The following is a 16,536-nucleotide window of genomic DNA, read 5'->3' as shown; positions in this document are numbered from 1 at the left end:
TATGATGACCCAGAAAGGTGAGGCTAGAAACTGCGAACACACACTTGGATGGGTTGATTACAATACCATGTTGAGACAAACGGTCAAAAAGCTGCTTAAGATGCCGCTCGTGCTCATCCATATCCGTACTGCTAACTAGAAGATCGTCAATATATGCATAGACGAACGGCAAACCCCTCAAAACTTCATCTATGAATCGTTGAAAAGTCTGTGCAGCGTTTCTGAGTCCAAATGGCATGCGGACGAATTCAAAAAGTCCAAAGGGTGTCGTAATAGCAGTCTTGGCAATGTCACCTGGTTCTACCGGTACCTGATGATAGGCTCGAACCAAGTCCAACTTGGAAAAAACCTGCTTGCCCTGAAGTGCACCAGAAAAGTCTTGTAAGTGAGGTATAGGGTATCTGTCAGGCACCGTGGAGGCATTGAGAGCACGATAGTCCCCACAAGGACGCCACTCACCTGGCTTCTTCTTAGGAACCATATGTAGAGGTGAGGCCCAGTTACTTGAAGATGGCCGTATGATTCCAAGCTCCTGCATATGCTGAAACTCTGCACGGGCGATCTCGAGGCGATCTGGCGCAAGGCGACGAGGCCGAGCCGTAACTGGAGGACCACGAGTGACTATGTGGTGAGTGGTAGCATGCTTCACTGATATGTCATTGTAGGTAGGATGAACTATGTCCGGATAACCTTGAAGAAGGTCGGTAAACCGTGACGGTGTAGCAGTAGCCTGTCGGACATACATGGGGCTAATGGTACCCGTGAATGAACCGAAACCATGCACAGAAAGGCTAGTAGTCCTATCAATAAGCTTGCGGAACTTAACGTCAACCAGTAAACCGAAATGGTCCAGGAAATCAGCTCCGAGAATAGGCGTCGATATGCTGGTCACAATAAACACCCACTTAAATGTCCGGCGAAGTCCCAGGTCGAGTGAAAAAAACCGCTCTCCGTAGACTTGTATAGGGGTACGATTAACAGCTTCAAGCTCTATCTTGGAGTGAGAAGGTAGAGAAGAAAATGATTTCCCAAGAACAGACCGTGGGAAAATACTGACCTCGGCTCCAGTATCCGGTTTGCTTGTCAGTAATATAAAACAAGCGACTCTCTGGGTTCGGACCGACACTACTAGTCGCTTCAATATGTCGGTCTAGTCGTTTCCCTGAACAGGACGAGGAGTAGACTGATGAGAAGAAAATGTACAAGGTAATAAACACCTGTGAGCCTTGGTACCAAAATTGGAGTGATACCAACAATAACCGTTCTTATCTGGCTGTCTGCGAGACCTGCTCATTGATCTGCTCTTCGACTGTCGAGAGTTGGCCTTGGCACCACGCTCACTGGACCTGCCGCGTTCTTGAATGTTCGCGGTCAACGCCTGTACCTGTAGCGTCAATTGATGGACTGAAACCTGTAAATCCTTAACAGACACACTATCGGAACTACAAGCACATGCTCCTGTGGTACGAACTGTAGCTGACTGACTGGGTGTAGCAAAACTAGTAGTAGCCGCAGGCTGAGAAACTGTAGCTAAAAAAGGTGATGGTGCTGCTACCTCAACAATCTTATCGGCGATTAAAGCTAACTGTTCGATTGAAACTTCGTCACTCGTAGATGCAAGAATTAACTGTACATTATTGGGTAATCGTTGTAAAAACAACTGTTTCAAAATGTTATCCTCTAGGGAAAACTCACCCAAGAGCTGCCTCATGCGACGCAGAAATTGACTCGGCTTCCGGTCACCTAGTTCTTCCGAGATGAGAAGTTGGTGTAGACGGTGCTGTTGAGATGCCGAAGTGCGCTTGATAAGTTCAGTCTTAAGTAAAGTATACCGTTCTGTAGTAGGCGGACTGATCAAAAAATCACGCACTTCTTGCGCGATCTCTGGCTGCAACGAACCAACAACATGTGCAAATTTAGTATTCTCGGTTGTAATACCTCTAGTTAAGAATTGTGCTTCCACTTGTGCGAACCACAGCGACGGATCGTTCGGCCAGAAAGGCGGAAGTTTAAGACCGACAGCCCCAGCAATGCTGGGCGAAGAGGAAGAAGTAGAAGTATCACCGGTAGTGGTAGGTTCGACTGGTTCTGTAAGATCAGGCATAACGATGTTGATAATGATAACACACAGCGAGTAAAAACGGATCACGTCGGGGTCACCAATGTAAAAATTCTATGCTGACTAAAATGAGTACGAGCTAGATTTTTACTCACCACTGTCTTTTGTTGTGTAGAAACTTGAGAGTGATCCTATATATGTAGTATGAAGATGACAATGGCGATCGCGATGTGTGTTGATCAATATAAAATGTCGAGTGTAACACGTTGAAGAAGAATTGTAGAAATTGACACTCCTAAATGTTGGGGAACAGAGGGAGTGTTCGTAGTAAATGTCCCCGACGACTATATACAAAATACTAGACTGAAGACTGAAGAAGTGGAGTCTAGTTGTGGCAAGAGTTGGTAATATAAACGCTATCTAATAACCGGAGGCCTCGGCTAAAGTACGAGAAGCGGATCGCGTTCTTCTAAAGTTGTGGCGAAATGAAGTAACGCAAATATAAACACCTCGGGCTAGCACAAGCGTAAATCAAAATATGCTAGCCCAGGAAGAAAGTACACGAAAATAACCACTGGCGCGTTGTAAATAAACCGCGTATTCCAAGTGAAATAAGTGTCAGAATTGAAGTCACGAAATGTCGAGTCGCGAAAAGAAAACAAGCAGTTCGCTATTAACAGTTGTCGTGAAGAAATCACAGGCGTGTACTAGAGAAAATCCAACGGAAAACGCTACACTATGTCGCCGTAGCTGCTGGATGAAAAATCGCGAAGATCGCTATAAAAGTGAGTCAATCCAATACGTGATGATCTTACGAGATCATGCAGGCTAACTAACCAAAAACCCCAGCTCCGTGGCGAAAACGTGACCAGCGGAAGCTGTGATTGGTCACATTACGAAAACAAACCATGGCGACGAGCTATGTGAAGGCAGGTGCCAAAATGTGTCAAGAATGTGAAACATACGACATCGCAGGAAACTGCATAAATTATCAGCGTAAATTTCTCAAAAGTTGTCGGCACAACAAGGCAATATCAAAACATTACATAAAGTTCGTTGACACTATAATGGAGCATAAATTCACTACAGAACACAATAATGAAAGAAATCGAGGACGCACTTTTCTCTTGATCTTTTGATAACATATTTATTATTACTGAGTAAAATAATGAAATAGATTACATTTGCATACCATACATAACACTTCTTTGGATTACAACTTACTCAAATTAAAGAAAACATAATGTCACAAACTTTTTGCAACAAAGATCAAATAAAAAACAAACAATCTATTTAAGAAAAAAAAAATGTGCAGTAAAATTATTTAGTTCTTGCTGATCTCAACCTTTAAATTAAATTATCAAAATCATAAATTTAGTACAAAAACTTTCTGTGAGTGTTTACTGTCCGGCTATTCCCTCAACCTGAGTTCAGGTTTTCTGCTTGTACCTGATGCCTTGTGTACTTTGTATACTTTTGCGTTATTGGATGGCGAAATGGAAATTTCTCTTGAAATTGTCTTCTCAGATGGCCAGGTGTCCCTAACCTAATTCATAGTATTTAAACACCGTGACCACACTCTCCTCAATATTGAACTGAGGTCTCTGATGTGCAGCCAGCCTCTGCTGCGCAAGTGCAGCCATAGTTATGTCCTACTCTTTACTGAACAACTTTCACACTAATTACGTATTGAACAGTTTCAAGTCGTTTGTTATGTATCCTATTATGAACTGGAGTTAGATAGTAGAAATTTATATCCTTTAAAATCCATTATTCGAGCTCTTTCTAATGGGTTGTATGGTTAAAGGGTATAGTGTAGAATATGTCCGAAACACAGAATTAATTCTGTGGTCCGAAACCTCCACAATGCCATAGACATGCACTTACAGGCGCAAAATGGATTTTTCATAATTTGAGAAAATTACTCATATCTCAAAATGTACACCACCAAATGAGATGAAAAAAATACTCAAGAAAGTACGTTTTTCTTGCTTTCATGAGATCAAACACTATGGGGTTGTGACTGAACTTCATAGTATGAAAAAAAAAATCCGCTTGTACCATTTATTTGAGACACACTGTATAGGCCTACATCGTGCCTAAAATTAAATGCTCTAATAATTGTGACGGGGAAGATATTTAAGTTTTTTTTTTTTTTATTGTTTTTTTGCAAAGGATTTTGTGTTTTTCGTACCATATAGAAATTATATTAGATATCTTTATGATACACTGCATTTCATCTTATTTGCTTTATACAACAAGTACAATCAAGCGCTACATTTTCTGGTGCCAATTAGTAGGCCTACTCCATTTGAAGTGAACCCCGTCCAAGATTAATGATGATTATCCGAAACTGTAGGTCGATTATACATCATTAAGTTTGTATCAATGAATGTATTTTATATGATTCCCAAGAGAAAACACCGATTGGATGAAAAAGGTACACAGAACAAAGCTAGAATGTATAGTCGAACCATCTACGTCTCAGACGCTTCCCGCAGGCCATTTTGTTAATTTACGAGCACATAATTTGCATCAGAGAGAAAGAGAGAGAGAGAGGGGGCGGTGTTTATCAGAGAATGCAATGTATCTCCAAAGAAAGTCGTAAACTAAACTAATTGTGTTTTCATAGTGTGAAGTTGTTTGAATTGAAATTCTGTCTAGCTAATTGCAGATTGTACAATAAAAGTTGTTTCTTATTAATCGCTTTACCACCCACACTGACTGGGGGTGGGGGGGGGGGGTGGAAGAAAACATGGCTGACCATTTAAAGAGCTATACACAGTGTGAAAATTAAAGTGGGGAAAATAACCCAAAATATATGTTTTCTATATGAGGTATAAAATTCAAGTAAAAAAACTTCTCTGAAACACTGTATTTCATCTATTTTGGTTAATCCATTTTGTGCGATGAGTTGAAATCGTTTTGGTAAAATGTGTCCAAGAAATTTTTAAAAAAAATGTATGTCCGACTAATTAAAGACATAACTATTATGTTGTTGTAGATATGATGAGATCAATTCTGTACCCTAGGGCTCTTTTAACGGTTGCGTCCGGGGTAATGTTTCCCTTGCTGCCCCCATTTTGCTTAATGTTTTCACATTTTCTTTCGTATACTTCCTTCTTTCGCGCGCTCCCTCTCCCTCTCTCTCTATCTCTCTCTCTCGATCTATTTATTCTGCCGCCCCCTTAATTATTGGTCAAACCGGTGACAACGGCCCCCGGAAAACCACATGTGCAGTACGTTCTTGTGAAAAATCTCCCAGTGTCCCATCAAAATTGACACCAAAAAAAAAAAAACCCTGCACTTTAGACTGTTAACTCTGTAAACGTGCATGGGCATTTTTTGAATAATTCTGTGGACCATTAGCCTCTGTTTTTTTTAGCCTAATAATTTTAAGCTATACAACTTTTTTTTCTCACAAAGCAATGTTACCTTTTTCAACTCGGCCAATTTATGTTTAAATTAAATAGGCATGATTTATCCTAATATCTTCCAAGACATGTTCCTAAAAACAGTGGCGTCCATCACTATATCCTACTAGATAAACAGACTCGTACCATCTACTCCTAACCATAATCCTATTTGCACACAGGACATTGACCTTTACCGGTCCAGATTTTTGGAATTCATTAAACCAAGAACATAAAGATGCACCAAGCCTCAACACTTTTAAAAGAAAACTAAAAAAATTCCTTCTCTCAAATTACAAGCAATCTATCGCATAACTACCTTCGTCTGTCGGATCGTCTCTACAAAGTCTGCCAATAACAAACACTCACACTTTATCCAACCCTTTTCTCCACAAATAATTAAGAGAAACCGAACCTGATTTTTACCTTTACCTTTTCTTTGTATACCTTCAACCATCCATTCTTTCATTCACTCACTCTTTTCTTTTTCTTCTACTTCTCCACCTTCTGCTTATCTGCTATCATTCCTCTTCTCACATTTTCATCCATCATTGCGTACCACTATCGTATATATTCTTTTTGTTTTATCTAAACCTATATAAAAATGGTCGCATGGACTATATTTGTATGTATATATATATATTGTAAAGGGGGTCTACAACATACAAGCTCAGTTTTTCAGTAGACCCCCTATCACACCATTATCGATTTTCACAGTTCACGTGACATTACAATGTATCTTTGTTATATTTATGTGTTTATCTTATTTCATCAAAATATGTTTTGTATCAATTTTTTAAATATGTTTATGTGTGTGGAAAATAAAAGTTGAAACGTGTTACTATACCTTTTTGATAATGGGGCCTATATACACACGTTTAATGACATTTCTTGCACAAAAGAAATCATCAAGAACTTTTAGGGAGAGGGGGTTACTTTTTTGTTTTGATTACATGGATACGCATGGGCAGCAAAAGCGGAGTGGGGGGGGGGGTGCGGGGGCTTAAGGTCCGTCTGCATTTCAGCACAACCGCTATAATTCAGATGATTAGAAATAAATGAAAGAAAAGAAAGACAGAGGAATTGATTGATTTTTATTCACCAACAACAAGAATAACATGTGTACAACATTTGTCATACAGTAAGTAATATTACAAGATTTGAAACATATAATAGCTGGTAAATGGGACCAGAAAATAGCACAAGTGCTTGTCGAGCCTGGCCCTCTAAGAAATATACATAGTAATTAAACGATATTGAATTACAAAATATATGTATAACAATTATAACCACAGTGTGGTTACACGGTGTTAAAAGAAAACTTATGTACAGAGCAAAATATAATACTTCTTAACTTAAGAGATGCTCTTTTAATGAATTCCTAAAATTGCTTCTGGATAATTTTGATTTGATACCAAGGGGTATCTTATTCCACAGATCACTTCCTACAAAAGAGAGAGAAAATTGTCCTTGGGTAGTCCTTAGTTTGGGTAAATGTACCTGTTGACCTGTTTTTTGTCTAGTTGAATAATTGTGCTGTATTGTACTACAATAATCTAGTAAAGAGTGGGGTAAGTTATTTTTTAACCAGGTCATATACATGAACGTTCCTACACATAAAAAGTGCATATCAAACACACTGAGGATCTTTAAATCTCGAAATGGGCGGGTATGAGCTTGCCAGTGACTGAATGTCATGGCACGTACTGCCATTTTTTGAGTGAGAAATATACAATTTAATGTACTCTTGTATGTGCTCCCCCATACCTCGATTCCATAAGTTAGGTGTGGCTCTATGAAAGCTTTATATAATAGTACCAATGTATACTGAGGTACTACATGACGGAGGCGGAATAAAATTCCAACTCTTTTCCGCATACACGAATTAACGGCTTTAATATGATTGCGCCAAGTCAAATGTTTATCAATCGTTATACCTACAAAATTTGCTTCATCAACTTCTTCCATTACCTCTTCACCTATTACTAGTCTACCAGATAACGTGATTTTCCTCCTCCTACTCCCAATCACCATGAATTTTGTTTTCAAGGAGTTGATGGTTAGCTTATTCGCAATGCACCATTCTTGTATTTTATTTATATGGATATTACTTTTATTTCATTGGCATCAATTTCCGTTCGGTCTGCTGGAAACGTGTAAAACAAGTTAGAATCGTCTGCGAATGGTCTGAAATTGAAAAAGTTAAGGAAGAGAGGGAAGGGTAAACGAGTGTTATCCAGTCCTGGAACGAGTTACATTTAGAGACGTTGGAGCCGGGTCGGGCATAGTGCCCCCATAGTCACATATTAACATGTACGTTCAATGGGTGGTTTCCCCCAAAAAATAGGGGCGCATGCCTGCTGCGCCCCCCTGGATCCGCCACTGAAAAGTGCCAAATTTCTTCCCAAAGAGAGCCCTTGTCTACTATACTTAAAAGGAACTTTTTAGATTTCTTTAGAAAGTGCCATTTACAATTTCACTAAAAAATAAGAGGCACTTTAAGAAGTGCCCCTTTTTACTACATGTATGTCTTTTCAAACTGCTCATGTGCACCTTCAAGCAACGATGAATAATGAAGTCTCTTTCAATCGCCAATGTGTTCCACATGTGTCAGAATGAACTCATCATTTCGAGTCCATTTGGGGCCATAACCATAATTCTGACCCGTGGTTTTTTTTTTTTTTTTTTTTTTTTTTATATTTATTTTTTATTTACAGTGTAGGCATTTTAAAATATAAAATAATGGGGGAATCTAAAAATTTTCACCTCGGCCATACCCAAATTTAAAAAAAATCAAGTGGTCTACGATAGACACTGGAAGCGTTGGGTGAAACGTGATTTCGCCCCCATCCCTTCCAATCCCTTCAACATCGTCGAAGACTCTTACTTCGTAGGAGGTAGGCCTAAGTGTTGATTATATGACATATAATTTAATAAGAGGGACAATAAACAATCGGTAATCTGAGGAGGCCGGAATATACCAAAAGAATATCAACAAGTCCATAAAATATCACCAGCTCAGCATCTTGGTTGTTCCGGTCATAGATACCAAGTCGCCTACCATTGGTCACCCAGTCTGGCCAATCACAATGCATGAACTATAATCATACAATATCTTGACTAAAAAATACAGACATGTGTACTAATGATAATGTTTTACAGTGAAAAAAAGAAGTGATGCATTTTTGTAAAATGTGTCCCAGAAACTGAAATATGCGCCTAGTTATAGATATAACTATTCTGTTGTTGTTGTTGTTGTTGTTGTAGATATGAGATCAATTTTGTACCCTCTTTTATTTCATGTTTTTACCTTTTCTGCCTTTTCTTTAATTTTCTTCCTTCTTTCGCGCGCTCCCTCCCTCCCCCTCTCTCTCCCCCTCTCTCTCTCTCTTTCCCTATCCCTATCTCTCTCTCGATCTATTTATTCTGCCGCCCCCTTAATTATTGGTCAAACCGGTAACAACGGCCCCCGGAAAACCACACGTGCAGTACGTTCCTGTGAAAAATCTCCCAGTGTCCCATCAAAATTGACACCAATAAAACCCCTTGCACTTTAGACCGTTAACTCTGTGAACGTGCATGGGCATTTTATCTTTGAATAATTCTGTCAACCATTAGCCTAATAATTATAAGCTATACCCCTTTTTCTCACAAAGCAATGTTACTATACCTTAGTGATAATGGGGCCTATACACGTTTAGTGACATTGCTTGCACAAAAAAAATCATCAAGAACTTTTTAGGGAGAGGGGGTTACTTTTTTGTTTTGATTACATGGATACGCATGGGCAGCGGAAGCGGAGTGGGGGGGGGGGGTGCGGGGGCTAAAGGTCCATCTGCATTTCAGCACAACTGCTATAATTCAGATGATTAGAAATAAATGAAAGAAAAGAAAGCGAGAGGAATTGATTGATTTTTATTCACCAACAACAAGAATAACATGTGTACAACATTTGTCATACAGTATAGTATTAATGACTGCTTTGAGAGAAATAGTTGTTTATTACGCTCAAGGGAAGGTTAGAATTGTGCTATTCCCCGAGGCTTGCCGAGGGGAATAGCCCAATTGTAACCTTCCCGAGAGCGTATGAAAACAACTATTTCTCGAATATTAAAGCAGTCATTAATACTTTTATATGCCGAAAAAAAATAGACTAAAAAATAAAAAATAAAAAATACTTTTTTTTGTGGTCGAAGATGAGATTCGAACTCTTGCGTACAAAAGGTGATGTATTTAAAGTCGGCGCCTCAGACCTCTCGGCCATCGCGCGTTGTTAACATGTATGGCAGTTTTGTACAATATATACATTAAAATGGATTGAAACCGGCTTCGCGTGTGATGAATGCTTCGCAAAAGCTCCATATACGGACTCTTCTTTTACTTTTGCAATGCATATTGGCACGAACTTAGATCAAGATCTATCGGCAGATGTTGTTTTTTTGTTTTTGGAAGTTTATTTTCGTCTTCATGTCAACAATGCAAGATAAAATTGTCGGTAAGATCGATCGAGATTCAATTGTATTGAAATTACCGACCAATCCTTCGCACACATACGGCATTCTCCATCGCTCAAACCATTTTTTAACATGTAAACCTATGGGGTAACCATGGAGGCTGACCAACTTTTTTTAATAACCATGGTTATTAAAAATATTGAAATGTTTTATGCATGGTTACCGAGAATTTTACAGGAACAGTTGAAGTTTATGAATGCAATTCGACCAATCAGATGGCTGGATTTCTTAAGTGAGGTATATAATAAGTAATATTACAAGATTTGAAACATATAATAGCTGGTAAATGGGACCAGAAAATAGCACAAGTGCTTGTCGAGCCTGGCCCTCTAAGAAATATACATAGTAATTAAACGATATTGAATTACAAAATATATGTATAACAATTATAACCACAGTGTGGTTACACGGTGTTAAAAGAAAACTTATGTACAGAGCAAAATATAATACTTCTTAACTTAAGAGATGCTCTTTTAATGAATTCCTAAAAGTGCTTCTGGATAATTTTGATTTGATACCAAGGGGTATCTTATTCCACAGATCACTTCCTACAAAAGAGAGAGAAAATTGTCCTTGGGTAGTCCTTAGTTTGGGTAAATGTACCTGTTGACCTGTTTTTTGTCTAGTTGAATAATTGTGCTGTATTGTACTACAATAATCTAGTAAAGAGTGGGGTAAGTTATTTTTAACCAGGTCATACATGAACGTTCCTACACATAAAAAGTGCATATCAAACACACTGAGGATCTTTATATCTCGAAATGGGCGGGTATGAGCTTGCCAGTGACTGAATGTCATGGCACGTACTGCCATTTTTTGAGTGAGAAATATACAATTTAATGTACTCTTGTATGTGCTCCCCCATACCTCGATTCCATAAGTTAGGTGTGGCTCTATGAAAGCTTTATATAATAGTACCAATGTATACTGAGGTACTACATGACGGAGGCGGAATAAAATTCCAACTCTTTTCCGCATACACGAATTAACGGCTTTAATATGATTGCGCCAAGTCAAATGTTTATCAATCGTTATACCTACAAAATTTGCTTCATCAACTTCTTCCATTACCTCTTCACCTATTACTAGTCTACCAGATAACGTGATTTTCCTCCTCCTACTCCCAATCACCATGAATTTTGTTTTCAAGGAGTTGATGGTTAGCTTATTCGCAATGCACCATTCTTGTATTTTATTTATATGGATATTACTTTTATTTCATTGGCATCAATTTCCGTTCGGTCTGCTGGAAACGTGTAAAACAAGTTAGAATCGTCTGCGAATGGTCTGAAATTGAAAAAGTTAAGGAAGAGAGGGAAGGGTAAACGAGTGTTATCCAGTCCTGGAACGAGTTACATTTAGAGACGTTGGAGCCGGGTCGGGCATAGTGCCCCCATAGTCACATATTAACATGTACGTTCAATGGGTGGTTTCCCCCCCCCAAAAAAAAGGGGCGCATGCCTGCTGCGCCCCCCTGGATCCGCCACTGAAAAGTGCCCAATTTCTTCCCAAAGAGAGCCCTTGTCTACTATACTTAAAAGGAACTTTTTAGATTTCTTTAGAAAGTGCCATTTACAATTTCACTAAAAAATAAGAGGCACTTTAAGAAGTGCCCCTTTTTACTACATGTATGTCTTTTCAAACTGCTCATGTGCACCTTCAAGCAACGATGAATAATGAAGTCTCTTTCAATCGCCAATGTGTTCCACATGTGTCAGAATGAACTCATCATTTCGAGTCCATTTGGGGCCATAACCATAATTCTGACCCGTGGTGTTTTTTTTTATTTTATTTATTTATTTTTTTTATTTACAGTGTAGGCATTTTAAAATATAAAATAATGGGGGAATCTAAAAATTTTCACCTCGGCCATACCCAAATTTAAAAAAAAATCAAGTGGTCTACGATAGACACTGGAAGCGTGGGGTGAAACGTGATTTCGCCCCCATCCCTTCCAATCCCTTCAACATCGTCGAAGACTCTTACTTCGTAGGAGGTAGGCCTAAGTGTTGATTATATGACATATAATTTAATAAGAGGGACAATAAACAATCGGTAATCTGAGGAGGCCGGAATATACCAAAAGAATATCAACAAGTCCATAAAATATCACCAGCTCAGCATCTTGGTTGTTCCGGTCATAGATACCAAGTCGCCTACCATTGGTCACCCAGTCTGGCCAATCACAATGCATGAACTATAATCATACAATATCTTGACTAAAAAATACAGACATGTGTACTAATGATAATGTTTTACAGTGAAAAAAAGAAGTGATGCATTTTTGTAAAATGTGTCCCAGAAACTGAAATATGCGCCTAATTATAGATATAACTATTCTGTTGTTGTTGTTGTTGTTGTTGTAGATATGAGATCAATTTTGTACCCTCTTTTATTTCATGTTTTCACCTTTTCTGCCTTTTCTTTAATTTTCTTCCTTCTTTCGCGCGCTCCCTCCCTCCCCCTCTCTCTCTCTCTCTCTCTCTCTCTCTTTCCCTATCCCTATCTCTCTCTCGATCTATTTATTCTGCCGCCCCCTTAATTATTGGTCAAACCGGTAACAACGGCCCCCGGAAAACCACACGTGCAGTACGTTCCTGTGAAAAATCTCCTAATGTCCCATCAAAATTGACACCAGAAAAAACCCCTGTACTTTAGACCGTTGACTCTGTGAACGTGCATGGGCATTTTATCTTTGAATAATTCTGTTGACCATTAGCCTAATAATTATATGCTATACCCCCTTTTTTTCTCACAAAGCAATGTTACTATACCTTAGTGATAATGGGGCCTATATACACGTTTAATGACATTTCTTGCACAAAAGAAATCATCAAGAACTTTTTAGGGAGAGGGGGTTACTTTTTTGTTTTGATTACATGGATACGCATGGGCAGCAAAAGCGGAGTGGGGTGGGGGGGGGGGTGCGGGGGCTAAAGGTCCGTCTGCATTTCAGCACAACCGCTATAATTCAGATGATTAGAAATAAATGAAAGAAAAGAAAGACAGAGGAATGAAGAGAGGGAAGGGTAAAAGAGTGTTATCCAGTCCTGGAACGAGTTACATTTAGAGACGTTGGAGCCGGGTCGGGCATATAGTGCCCCCATACTTTTTCAAGCACCGTAAAAGTGCCCCTTTTCAATACTAAAAAGTAGCGGCAGATCCACGATTTGAAAATAGGGGGGTGGCGCAGCCAAAATTTGTCTGATATTAACATGTACGTTCAATGGGTGGTTTCCCCCAAAAAATAGGGGCGCATGCCTGCTGCGCCCCCTGGATCCGCCACTGAAAAGTGCCCAATTTCTTCCCAGAGAGAGCCCTTGTCTACCCATACTTAAAAGGAACTTTTTAGATTTCTTTAGAGAGTACGTGGCATTTACAATTTCACTAAAAAATAAGAGGCACTTTAAGAAGTGCCCCTTTTTACTACATGTATGTCTTTTCAAACTGCTCATGTGCACCTTAAAGCAACGATGAATAATGAAGTCTCTTTCAATATCCAATGTGTTCCACATGTGTCAGAATGAACTCATCATTTCGAGTCCATTTCGGGCCATAACCATAATTCTGACCCGTGGTTTTATTGTTTTTGTTTTTGTTTTTGTTTTATTTACAGTGTAGGCATTTTTAAATATAAAATAATGGGGGGATCTAAAAATTTTCACCTCGGCCATACCCAATTTTTTTTTTTAAATCAAGTGGTCTACGATAGACACTGGAAGTGGATGCTTGAATTGGGTGAAACGTGATTTCGCCCCCATCCCTTCCCATTCCTTCAACATCGTCGAAGACTCTTACTTCGTAGGAGGTAGGCCTAAGTGTTGATTATATGACATATAATTTAATAAGAGGGACAATAAACAATCGGTAATCTGAGGAGGCCGGAATATACCAAAAGAATATCAACAAGTCCATAAAATATCACCAGCTCAGCATCTTGGTTGTTCCGGTCATAGATACCAAGTCGTCTACCATTGGTCACTCAGTCTGGCCAATCACAATGCATGAGCTATAATCATACAATATCTTGACTAAAAAATACAGACATAGTGATAGTGACTAGTGATAAATGTTTAACAGTTATTAAAGAAGCGTTCCTCGTAGCTCAAAATCACTTTTGACATTTTGCACAGTGGACCATCCAGTGTTCTTCAAAATGACGTGTACTCTCAATCAATGTCCCAATTGATCTGAATATTCAGCTTTCGATACTGGTCAAGATTTTCTTTGTTGAAGGACTTTGACATTGGAGCTGAAGGTCTGGACTCATGCAACAATTTCTGAAATAGGTAAGTCTTCAAGATATACATCCGTTTGAAAGAATAATTTTCGTGTTTCTGATAGCAGGACTCGGATAGATCAGTGCATTGTAATAAAATGTTTGTTACTGCAGAAGAAGTAGAGCTTTGGTCGATTTGTGTAACTGATAGCTAACAATATACTATTATATAAGACAGGAGAGTGATGAACGGTTCTTACTTTTGAACATGTATAAACATAAGATGAACTCATGATATCTCGTGTTTAAAGTTCTCTTTGCGACATTCTCTTGAACTTGCTGATGTGAAAAAGTGTATCTATTTAGTCGTGCGCGCATGCCTTTTACAAAAAGAAGAGAGAAGAGAGGAGTATACTTATTTTCTTTCATTCTCAAGTATAAATCATCATTGTTACAAAGTACGAACCGAATTGAATTGAGCTCCCAAGATGTTTTGATACCAAGACGCATGCATGATGCTATTGCTTAAAGGTAATACAAAGTTGTGGTATGGGGTCATGAATTTGTTTCAAATAAACGTATTGGAAGCATATGCGATCCTACAATATTCAGTGATCGTTGTCGCGGTTGAAATCGACTCCAAAGTGATGAAATGTTGTATAGCTCCCTCTCAAGGTCAAAATATTAATTTAACTATTACACAATGTTTCTTTACTATAATCGACCAATTGGCTATTTCCGTTTGGAAATTATATATCACAACTACATATTCTCAGATTTTAATGGCCGCAGCTATACGATTGTATGGCCGTAGGCGCTATTTGCAATTTATCAAAATTTACCGGGAGCACCGGGAAATTTTTATATTCAATTTTTCTCGAAAACAGAAATGTTTTAGGGGTTAATTTTTTTAGTGCTTATAATACATCCACAGAGGCATCCAAATATATCAAAATTGTAAAAATTCACTATCCACCCAATTTTCAAAATTTCCAAAAACTTTGTATTACCTTTAATGTAACATTAAAACAGCCGCTGCGCATATATTAATTAAATCTGAAGAGGTGATCGATGGACTTGGTTAACGGGGGGGGGGGGGGGGATATAAATGTTCAGATTTTGTACACCCCAGGCAATTTTGTATGAAGAGGCCGATTAAAATATCTCGGTGAAAGGGGGGGGGGGGTTGTGGTACGTTACAATTTTAGATCGTCCATTATAGGGATGTATACTGTAGTAAACTGAGAACATATAATTAATTTGATTAAGTATTAATCTATATTTTTGTTATGTTTTGCATGAACATTGATTTTAATGATAATCCCAAAATGCGGATTTTAATTGGTTCAATAAATTTATTGGATTTGATTTGATTCAATTTCCATTTCCCCCCTCCGCCCCTCCCCAATAAAAAGCATACATGCTCTGGTGGGACCCGGCCGGATCTCTGGTCATTTTCCCCACCATTTTTCTTCAAACATATTGAGCCGGGGGGGGGGGGGTCCAGGCACCTGAGAACATTAGGCCTAAATGTTTCGTGTTTGGAATTGTCTATATTTTTTATCAAAGTGTCATATAAAGACCTAAAACGTACATATAACTTAGAACAATATTTAACATTAGACAATAAAAAGGTAAACGCTAAGAACTTTCTAAAGATAAGAATAAGTAATGGTACATGTAGATTAATGATTGAACAAGGGATCCGAGGCACAAACGACTGTACACGTGTATGTCCCACCTGTCCTCTGGAAACAGTTTCACTGTTTCACTTTATTGTGAGATGTCGCCCATCTTTCAATAACCATCGCAAAAAAAAAAAAAAATTAATACAGATCATGCAATAGTACCCTCCTTTTTTGAAAATAGCTTGGGAGGCTGCATATATATTTCATCATGTATTTTTTTTGTTATGTTAATTCTGCTTATTATACTATGATACTGTTTTTCGCTTAAGCATAACTGCTTTTTGATTAAGTATTAATTTATATTTTGTTATGTTTTGCTTGAACATTGATTTTAATGATAATCCGAAAATTCGGATGTTGGTTCAATAAATTTATTGTATTTGATTTGATTTGATTTCCATTCGCCCCCTCCGCCCCCCCCCCCCCACAAAAAAAGAGCATACACGCTCTGGTGGAGGCAATATAAAAACGTTTATAATACATCCTACGTCTTAACCCTTACTGCACCGGGGGCCTCCGAGCCCTTCCCCAACACATTTTTGCAGCGCAATAATGAACGCAGCATTTTCAGAAAGGCCACTTCACGACTATCTTCGTAACTGATCTTTTGACATCTAGTTGTTTTAAAGGGCAACCGAAATTT

The sequence above is a fragment of the Strongylocentrotus purpuratus genome, unplaced genomic scaffold, assembly GCF_000002235.5.
Source record: "Strongylocentrotus purpuratus isolate Spur 01 unplaced genomic scaffold, Spur_5.0 spur5_scaffold_18, whole genome shotgun sequence".
Classification (NCBI taxonomy): Eukaryota; Metazoa; Echinodermata; class Echinoidea; order Camarodonta; family Strongylocentrotidae; genus Strongylocentrotus; species Strongylocentrotus purpuratus.
This window is presented reverse-complemented; position numbering follows the sequence as displayed.